This window comes from Nomascus leucogenys, chromosome 5 (genome assembly GCF_006542625.1).
Source record: "Nomascus leucogenys isolate Asia chromosome 5, Asia_NLE_v1, whole genome shotgun sequence".
NCBI classification, from domain to species: domain Eukaryota; kingdom Metazoa; phylum Chordata; class Mammalia; order Primates; family Hylobatidae; genus Nomascus; species Nomascus leucogenys.
The window spans coordinates 5473064-5483257 of NC_044385.1; positions in this window are offsets into that span (position 1 = coordinate 5473064).

Sequence of the window (10194 nt, forward strand, 5' to 3'; positions counted from 1 at the left end):
TCCCGCAACACATTGCACATCCATCTTGGAGAAAGATCATTTTTTAAATGATGTATTTTGTAAGCAACTTTTTAATTTTAGGACGAAAAAGGTTTCCTTTCTGAGAAAGTCACTCTTGAGTTTTTAACCCTTAAACGACATTGGCATTTTAACAGAAGTATTGGATTTCCTTTTGGAGCAGCCATTGTCTTTGATCAAAGGATAAAATGGTAATGGATTGACCGTTAAAAACCTTGGTTAAAAAAACATTCAAGGCCGGGCGTGGTGGCTCATGCCTGTAATCTCAGCACTTTGCTAGGCCGAGGTGGGGAGATCATGAGGTCAGGAGTTCAAGACCAGCCTGGCCAGCATGGTGAAACCCCGTCTCTACTAAAAATACAAAAATTAGCTGGGCGTGGTGGCATGCACTTGTAGTCCCAGCTACTCAGGAGGCTGAGGCAGAAGAATCGCTTGAACCCGGGAGGCGGAGGTTGCAGTAAGTTGAGACTGTGCCACTGCCCTCCAGCCTGGGCGACAGAGCAATACTCTGTCTCAAAAACAAAAACAAAACAAAACAAAAAACCAAACAAAAATTACAGGTAAACTCGAAATCAGTTTTCATTTGTATCGTGAAATATTTTATACAAAATGAAGATGATATGGATATGTATATAGGTGAAAATTCACCAAGCCATCCACTTAACATTTGTATAGTCTACTGTAAATTATACCTAAAAGTAAATAACATGCAATATAATACAATTGCAATTATAAAGCACGATAGTTTCACAGAAAATTCTATTCCCATCGCACAACTTGGGAGAGAGAACGTTACTAATAATGTGGAGGGCCCTTCCTTTTCCAGCATAAATGAATCCGTTTCTCTGCCTTTCCAGGGGTGGCTATCTCCTGAATTTTATGTGTATTGTTCTCTTCCATTTCTTTATATTTTCTTACATATATTATTATGCCAAACAGCATCATTTATTTTGCCTGATTTTGAACTGTATGTAAATGACATCACGCACATCACGTCTGATTATATTAGAGTCAGAGTATAGCTCCAGAGTCCTTGTCTCTTACTTAGAGTATAAGTCCCTTGAGAGCAGAACCATGTTCTTCTTATTCTCCATATTATCTACAGCACATGCCCAACATGGGGTAGGTTGCCATACTTTTTTTTTTTTTTTTTTTTGAGATGGAGTCTCGCTCTGTCGCCCAGGCTGGAGTGCAGTGGCGTGGTCTCGGCTCACAAAACCTCCGCCTCCTGGGTTCAAGCGATTCTTCTGCCTCAACTTCCTGAGTAGCTGGGATCACAGGCATGTGCCACCACGCCCAGCTAATTTTGTATGTTTAGGAGAGACGGGGTTTCTCCATGTTGGTCAGGTTGGTCTCGAAATCCCAACCTCAGGTGATTCGCCCACCTTGGCCTCCCAAAGTGTTGGGGTTACAGGCGTGAGTCACTGTGTCCGGCCGCTTTTTTAAATCATTCAATCTTGGATGTGCCTCCCCCTGGTCCCAATAGAAAGGGTTTCAGAGAGTGGGAAGCCCTGGCCTCTGGAGGTTGAATCTCCCTCTCCTCCTCTTCGAATGGTACAGGATTTTCCATTCAAAACTGGCTTGGTAATAGGGTTGCCAGATTTAGCAAATAAAAATACAGGATGTCTATTAAATTTGAATTTCGATAAACAACTAATTTTTATTTTAAGTACGTCTCATGCAGTATCTGATGCATACTGATACTAAAGAATTCTGTTATTTATTTGCAATTCAAATTTAACTCGTCATCCTGTATAATAACTGGAAACTCTACATGGGGATCTCTTGGAAAGAACATATTGCTCCTTCTGAAGCGATTCTGATCCATCGCTTCCAGTTACTCCCTGTCCTTTTTCTTTCGCACAGAATATGAAAATGGTAACCAGCAAAATCTGTCCTGTCTTCTTATACTGCCACTCTCTCCGGTCAGTAGCTGAATTCATTCCTCTGTTTCGATTGATGAAAAACACATACCAAAAGTGACTATGAGTTATAGATTTGTTTCATAATTACCTAGCTAGTTCTACTCAGTTATTCACAAATGACTTTGTGCTTTCAAAGCTTAAGTAATATTCATTATCAGATACATTTTTCTATTCTAAAGCCTTAAAATGATAAATTACTTACCAAAGAAAATCTAAAAGTAAAAAAGAAAAGATAGAAACATGAAAATGTAAAGGCGAGAAAATGATGATCTTTGCTTCCTTTATTCAGAGACAACCATTGTTAACATTGGTTTTTAATCTATTTTTGATCATTTAAAAATGTACATTTATACATACTAATTCATATTTTTGAACATTTGTCTCTCTGAGACAAAGCCTGAGATTTAACCAAACTTTTAAGTTGTTTCCAATTTTATATAGTTACAAATAGCTTCAATAAACATCTCATTTAAAGTCTTTTTCTGGTATTCATGTATGTGACAGTCATTATTCTATGCTCTGGGGCCGTTACAGTGAATACAACAACGTCTCTGCTCTCAGACAATTAACAGGGGAGACAGAAAATTTTCAGATATATAAGGAAATATATAACATATGAGCTAATGATAAGTGCTGTGAAAGAAAATGAGGGAATACATTGGAAGAAAGATAAGGTGCTGGCATTTAAAAAGAAAGATGAAGGGAAGTCTATCCCTGGAGATGGCATTTAAGCAGATACCTGGGTGAGTGGCGAGTGAGCAGTAAGGCAAGTGGGGACAAGCATTCAGCAAGTGCAAATCCCACGAGGCAGGAGGATGCTCCGTATTCTTTCCTATTCAAGGCATAGAGGAAAGATCAGTGTTGCCATACTGTGGGGAACGGGGGAAGAGTGGTGCAAAGTGAGGTCAGAAGGTAGGGAGGAGCAGGGTGTGGGTTTTATTTCTAATCACAGTGGGAAGCCATTTGTACCTTAAGCCCGGGAATGACCCTTTAAGAACGTCATTCTGGCTTCTATACGAGAGGATACAAGCAGAAACAGGACTGCCAGTTAGGGTGCTACTGCAGCAGCCTGAGAATGGAAATGATGGTGGCCTGCGTTGAATTCGTAGTGATGGAGATGTGAGGAATTGGTTCAAGATACCTTTTGGAATTGATATTGATAGGATGTGTCGGTAGATTGATGTAGAAAGTGAAGAAAAAGTGGAATCAAGGAGGATTTTAATTTCAGGTTTTTTGGCCGTGTGTGAATGGTAGAGCCATTCTCTGAGATAAGAAATACTAGAAGACTAGCAGTTGTGTGTGTGCATGTGTGTGTGCCAGTGTGTGCATGTGTGTACACGTGTGTGCATGTATGTTTATATGTACGTGCATGTATGTGCACCTCTGTGTGCACCTGTGTGTGCATGCATGTGTCTGTGTGTGCCTGTGTGTACCTGTGTGTGCACGTGTATGCATGCATGTGTGTATGTATGTCTTGTGCATGTGTGTGCATGTATGTGTGCATGTTGGGTGTGGTGGTGGGGAAGAATCAGTAGCTGTTTTTAACCTGTCACGTTTGAGATGCCACTGAAAGATGCACGGGAAGCTTTCTAGTGGACAGTGGGATTCCCACTACTGTAGCTCAGAGGAGCGGACAGAGCACAGTGCCATACTGGGGCCTGAGGCAGAAGGAAAAACCAGTAATACTGGTCCATCTTTACTAAAATGCAGATATTTTGTTAATGATATATTTTTGGGTTTTCATTATCTTTCTAAAAATATTGTATTAAAATATTATTTATCAATTATATAATAGTGATCATTAAATTTTTTGATACCCCTGAAAATTTAAGTTTGAGCCTAGTGCCTCACTTGCCTAACCCTGGCCCAGGCCCTTTTAGGACTCAATGCTATATTGACAGTATTTAAAACCATGAGCCTATGTGAGATCCTTTAGAGAGGGAGTATGGATAGAGAAGTCAGGAAGAGAATGTGCAGCCAAGGAGACAGAGAAGAAACAGCCAGTGAGTTGGGAAGAAAACAGGGATAGAGAATGTGCATTTATCATTATTAACAGTAATCACTACCACCATAGCAAATGCATTGATTTATCATCCCATTAGACATTACAATAGCTATCCAGAGATGAGTACTTTATTATCCTTATTTTGTAGTTGAGGAAATAGAAACTTAGGTTAAGTTGCCCGATTTCATTACGATCCCAGAACCCACTATATATGCTCCTGACCACTGTATTCTCTCACACCCTTTTGTTTATAACCATGACCTCCCCCCCTCCACTTTATTATGGCATTTTCTTTAATTTTTGACACAATAACAACAGTAAGAGTAGAAAAATGCTTACCAAGGTGACTTAGATGAGAAGATGGACAATTGTTTGGTGGACCCTAAGTCATCGAGTTACAGCTAAGAATAAGAAAACTTGCTGGATTAAAAAATCTGAAATATATTTTGTTCACATTTCATCTATTTTTAAAAATCCTTCTCTTTCATAAATGGCATTCTGTTTACGCTTCTGTCTCAGTCTTGCTTAATTCCAGCTCAAACACATTCTTTTCTTGAAGTCTTGGATAAACCATTTATTTATACTTCTTTGTTTTTCACGTGTTAATGTTCCGTGCTGACATTAAAATTTGCTGTGATGTGCTTGGGATTAATTTATGAGAGTGTTACTAAACTGAACAATAACCTCATGATACTTAGCATTTGTTCAACATTTACTATGAGCCTGGCTCCAGGCTAAGAGTGTATTATGTATTATCTCATTAAATTCTTCTTTTTTTGTTTTTTTTATTTTTATTTTTTGAGACGGAGTCTCACTCTGCTATCAGGCTGGAGTGCAGTGGCACGATCTTGGCTCAGTGCAACCTCCGCCTTCTGGGTTCAAGCGATTCTCCTATCTCAGCCTCCCAAGTAGCTGAGACTACAGGCATGCGCCATCACACCCAACTAATTTTTGTATTATTAGTAGAGATGAGGTTTCACCATATTGGCCAGGCTTGTCTTGATCTCCTGACCTTGTTATCCGCCCGCCTCGGCCTCCCAAAGTGCTGGGATTACAGGCGTGAGCCACCACGCCCAGCCTATCTCATTAAATTCCTAACACAAACTTATGGGCTGAATACGATGATTATCAACTTTCTTTTGATGAAGAAACTGAGACATAAAGTAGTTAGATTATAACTACTTTATTATAAAGCAAGTTATAAAGCAAGGAAGTTTCAGAGACTGAAATGAACTCAGAAACTAAGAGTTCTTCACCACTTACTATTGCCTCCCTTGTTCAGTCCCCTATTATCACTGAAAAAGTTTGTGCACTGGCCACAGTTAGAGAAAATGTGAGTGTAGACCCATCTCCAAATGGCTTATTCACTGTACTTTTGTGTCTCTCATGTTATCTCATCCTTTTGGAATTTTATATGCCTATTCACAGTAGCCCCAAATGGCCAGCACTGATAACTCCAGGGTTAATGCATTCCTGCAGTGGCAACACCTGTTTATTTCTTTCAAGCCCTGCTGGCATGCTGCTTTCCTCTTTTAGACACTATTAAGTCAGCACTCTGTGCCAAACAATTTTCTCAAATTGACCTGGCCCTTCTGATAAACTGGCAGTTCTTTTTAAGTGTATACTTAGAGTCAGAAAAAAAAATTATTTTCCAACCTCAACTCTGGCAGAGAATGAAAAGCTACCTGTATGCTGTTTTCTCAATGTCCTCTATAGGCATTCACCACCAATAATGAGCTCAGTGTAAGGCAGAACAGCCACAGGCATGGCAAAGGGTTCATGACATCTGAATACGGAGGGAGGAAATTACTTCATAGAGAGGAAGGCATTTATCTCTAACCAACAATAAAATTTCAGGCTGAACAAAATCCTGATGCCCATTGAGATATTTTCACTCCTATGTAATGTTTTTGAAGTGGTATTTACATGATAATTTTCCTCTCCATCAAGTGTGTCTGGGCAAATCGTTTAATGTATTTTTCTCATCCATTGTTCTGAATTTTTCTCTCCATTCCTGAAGAGATATGTGTGTTCCAGTATCCTTATTTCCAGAGAAATCAGCCCCCAAGGGTTTGCCTTGAAATTAATGAGCCGGTCAGCAAATATGTCCCTGTCCTCAAGTCCCACCTCTTCTTTGAATGCTTTTTCACCATCTGAGCCCTACGTGATGATACCCTTTTATGGGCACTCCCGTATTTATCTCTCATTGGTTCCTAAATGCCTTTCTTGGGACAGACGGTATCACAATCACGGTGGTCACTCATGAGAAACATAGATCATCAGGCCACACCCCAGATCTGCAGAATCATATTCTTTAAGGTTTGGCTCAAGAATCTGTATTTTAAATAGTCTCCCCTTGACTGGAAGCATCCTCGTCTCTGACCGCTACCCCTTAACCACTCTGCTCACATCCTCTAGAATCCTGGCCCCAGACATCTTTCAAGCACAGGGACCTCCAGCCCATTGCCCACTGATTCTTCACCTCCCCTCTCACCCTTCATCTCCTTGCTTTGCTTCTTACCCGTATTAGCTATCATGACTCAGGAACATAGATTCTCTAGTCCCTGGTCTCTTTCTCCCTTCTTGTAACTTTCTTAGAAGCATTCCAACTCTGGGTTTGTCTAACCATCTCCCTACTCTGTTGCCTGCACCTGCACAGCTAAACATGTCAGAAGAAAACCACAAAACCAGGCCAACTGGTCGAATTTTAATTTATTATCATAAATTCACATGGATGGTCCATGCTGATGGAAAAATCCCACCATCCCTCCTCCCTGTCACTATTTCTCACTTTTTTTTCCCTTCTCCTTAAGTCTCTAAGCCTCTCCTTCAGTGCTCAAAATAGAAGCACTCAGATGAGAAATCCTTCATCTTGCCACCAAATGTACCGGCAGCCCACCTTGCACCTGTACCCTAGAGCTTTGCTTTCCCACGTGCTGTGCTGGGAGCTGCATTCTGCTTCTATGGAAAGCCAGCACCTGCTGTTTTACTTTGGATCCTACTTACCCTCCCATCTTCAATAATTTTATCTGTACAATTTCCCTTAGTTTCCCTCCTGTATTATCAGTTTTTTTCTCTTTTCCTGATTCTGCCATTAGATAGACATGTCTTCATATCTTCCATTAAAAAATACTACTTTGGGCCAGGCACGGTGGCTCACGCCTGTAACCCCAGCACTTTGGGAAGCCAGGATGGGCCGATCACCTGAGGTCAGGAGTTCAAGACCATCCTGGACAACATGGTGAAACCCGTCTCTATTAAAAATTCAAAAACACTAACCGGGCGTGTTGGCATGTGCCTGTAATTCCAGCTACTTGGGAGGCTGAGGCAGGAGAATCCCTTGAACCAGGGAAGCAAAGGTTGCAGTGAGCCAAGATCATGCTACTGCACTCCAGCCTGGGCAACAGAGACAGACTCTGCCTCAAACAAACAAGCAAACAAAACTTCTTTGGTCTCATGTGTTTTACACACTCACTACCCCATTTTTTCTGCTTATCTTATAGAAAAACTTTGTGAGATTTGACTGAACTGCTGTCTCACTTTTTATATTCCTGTCTCATGCCACTCCAATAGAACTGTTGACTCCAACCACTCCATCCTTGAAACATCATTGACAAAGGTCTCCAATTAGTTCCATCTTAACAGACTGCAAGGCCAAATCTCTGTTCTTTTCCTTACTGTTTATCTCATTGACATGGCTGATACAGTTGATCACTCTCATCTTCCTTAAAATACTTTCTTCTTTGGGCCTCTCAGTTTTCTGGTTTCCCTCCCATGTTACAGATTTCTCCCCATTAATCTCTTGTCATAAATTGAGGAGTCATCTTTGATTTCCTTCTTTTCTTTATATCCAATATCTAAACTATCAGTACCTTTGGTCAGCATTAAACATTCATCCTAAATCCAACAACTTCTCACCATCCATATTGCTACAGTCCTAGGTGAAGTCACTACCATCTCTTATCTGGACTACTAAAATAGACCTGTTTACTCACTCCAAGCCTTGACCACTTCAAACCATTCTCCACAAAACGACCACAGTAACCTTGTTTAAAGCATAAATATAATACTATCATTTTCCTACCTAGTTAAAATTCTACTTTGGCTTTGTATTTAAATTAGTTAATTAGTTAAACTATTTAACTAGTTTAGCAAACATCCTACTATGTTCTATAGGGCTCTCCGTTTACTCATCATTCAATAAAATCTACTGAGTAGCTAATATGAGCCAGATATAGTTTTAGATGTTGAGTAAACATTACGGAACAAAATTAAAATCTTTCCCTTACGTGGCTCTAATATGGCAGACAAATGATTTATAAAAACTTTTTTTTTTTTGAGGTGGAGTTTAGCTCATCACCCAGGCTGGAGTGTAATGGCATGATCTCGGCTCAACGCAACCTCCACCTTGTGTGTTCAAGCGATTCTCCTGCCTCAGCCTCCTGAGTAGTTGGGATTACAGGCACCCGTCACCACGCCCAGCTAATTTTTGTATTTTTAGTAGAGACGGGGTTTCACCATGTTGGCCAGGCTGGTCTTGAACTCTTAACCTTGTGATCTGCCTGCCTTGGCCTCCACTTACAAAGTGCCAGGATTACAGGAGTGAGCCACCACGCCCAGCCTACAAAAACTTTTAATAAGTAATATATACGGGTTATTGAATGGTGATATGTGCTCTAAAAACAAATAAAGCAGGGAAGATAGCAGGGACTTTAGGGGCATAATGGTGGTGCAATTTAAAATAAGTTGATGGAAGAAGACCTTTCTTAGAAGGTGGGTGACAACACTTGGAAAAGCCTCAAAGGAAAAGAGGGGAGAACATTGGGAATGTCTTGGGGAAGAGAGCCTCAGAGGGAGGCACATCCAGTGGAAGGGGCCCATATGGGGTAAGCCTGTGTTCAGTCAAGACATGGCCAGGAAGCCCGTGATCTCCCGTAGCAGGAGCAAGGGAGGCGATTGGAGGACAGAAGGTGGGAGTGGTAACGGAGCAGGGAAGAGGGTTGGAAGATAGAAAATGTGGGACATTGTCAGCCATGTTGAAAGCTTTGGCTTTAACCTGAGTGAGACTGAAAGCTGTTAGAAGGTTTTGAACAGAAATGACTAATGTTGAATAGGATCACTCTCAGGCCCTACATTAATAGACTGAAGGGGCACGGTCTAGATATCAATTAGAAGGCTATTGCGGTAATCCCCTTGAGAGGTGATGATGGCTTCCATCAGGATAGTATCAGTGGAGGTGGAGAGAAATGCTCAGATGCTGGGCACATTTTGAAAGTGGAGTCATCAGGGTTTTCTGACAGATTGAATGGAAAGTATAGAGGAAGGGAAGAGTCAAGGATGACTCTAACATTTTTAGTCTGAGTGATTGGAAGAGCTGAGTCATCATTAACTATATCGGGGAAGATACAGAAAGAGCCATTTATTTGGGGAGAGCAGAAATTGAATTTCAGCCATGTTATATTAGGGATACATAGCTACATGATCCGGCCTCTGTCCAACTCTCTGATGAGACCAGAGCCCTGGTGACAACTTCCTTGCAGCCTTGTGGGACCTGCAACAGGAGATGCAGCTAAGCAGTGTCCTGATTCCTGATCTACAGAAACCATGAGATAAATTGTTTTGTTCTAAGCCATCTAGGATTATGGTAATATCATTATACAAAAGAGAAAACTAATGTAGTGTGTGTGTTGCGTGATTGATTTGATTTGCCAAAGGATTTGTTTTAAAGAGTGATCTCTCCAGTATATTCAAAATTTGATTTTATTTATCAAAATTAAATTTAAAATTTATAAAAATAATACATGGTATAAGGTGAGATACACTTGTTTTAAGATCTAAAATTCAGGATTTACACAGCTTTTGAAAATATCTTTTCTTTGCAAATTTCCATTGTATTCATTTTTTTCATGGTGCTTTTTAGAAAGAATATGTGGTTCTATAAGTCTGATTCTTTAATCTGGCACATCTCATACTGGTTCACCCCAGGGTATCTAAAAGTACCAGGATAGATGTGGTATATAGTCCAGGAAAATTAATTTTACCTGACAATTTGGGGAAATGCAGATTTGAATTCTTATGACATTAAGATATTTTGAAACATGCATGTGCAAGTAAATTGAGAAGATGGTAACTTACACATGTTAGACAATTCATGAGGAATGAGTGGAAATGTTGGTTGTTTTGAATTCTTAGGAAATCTGGTGCTCTTAACCCTTCTGGTAACCAAAGGGGTATGAGGATGAATGA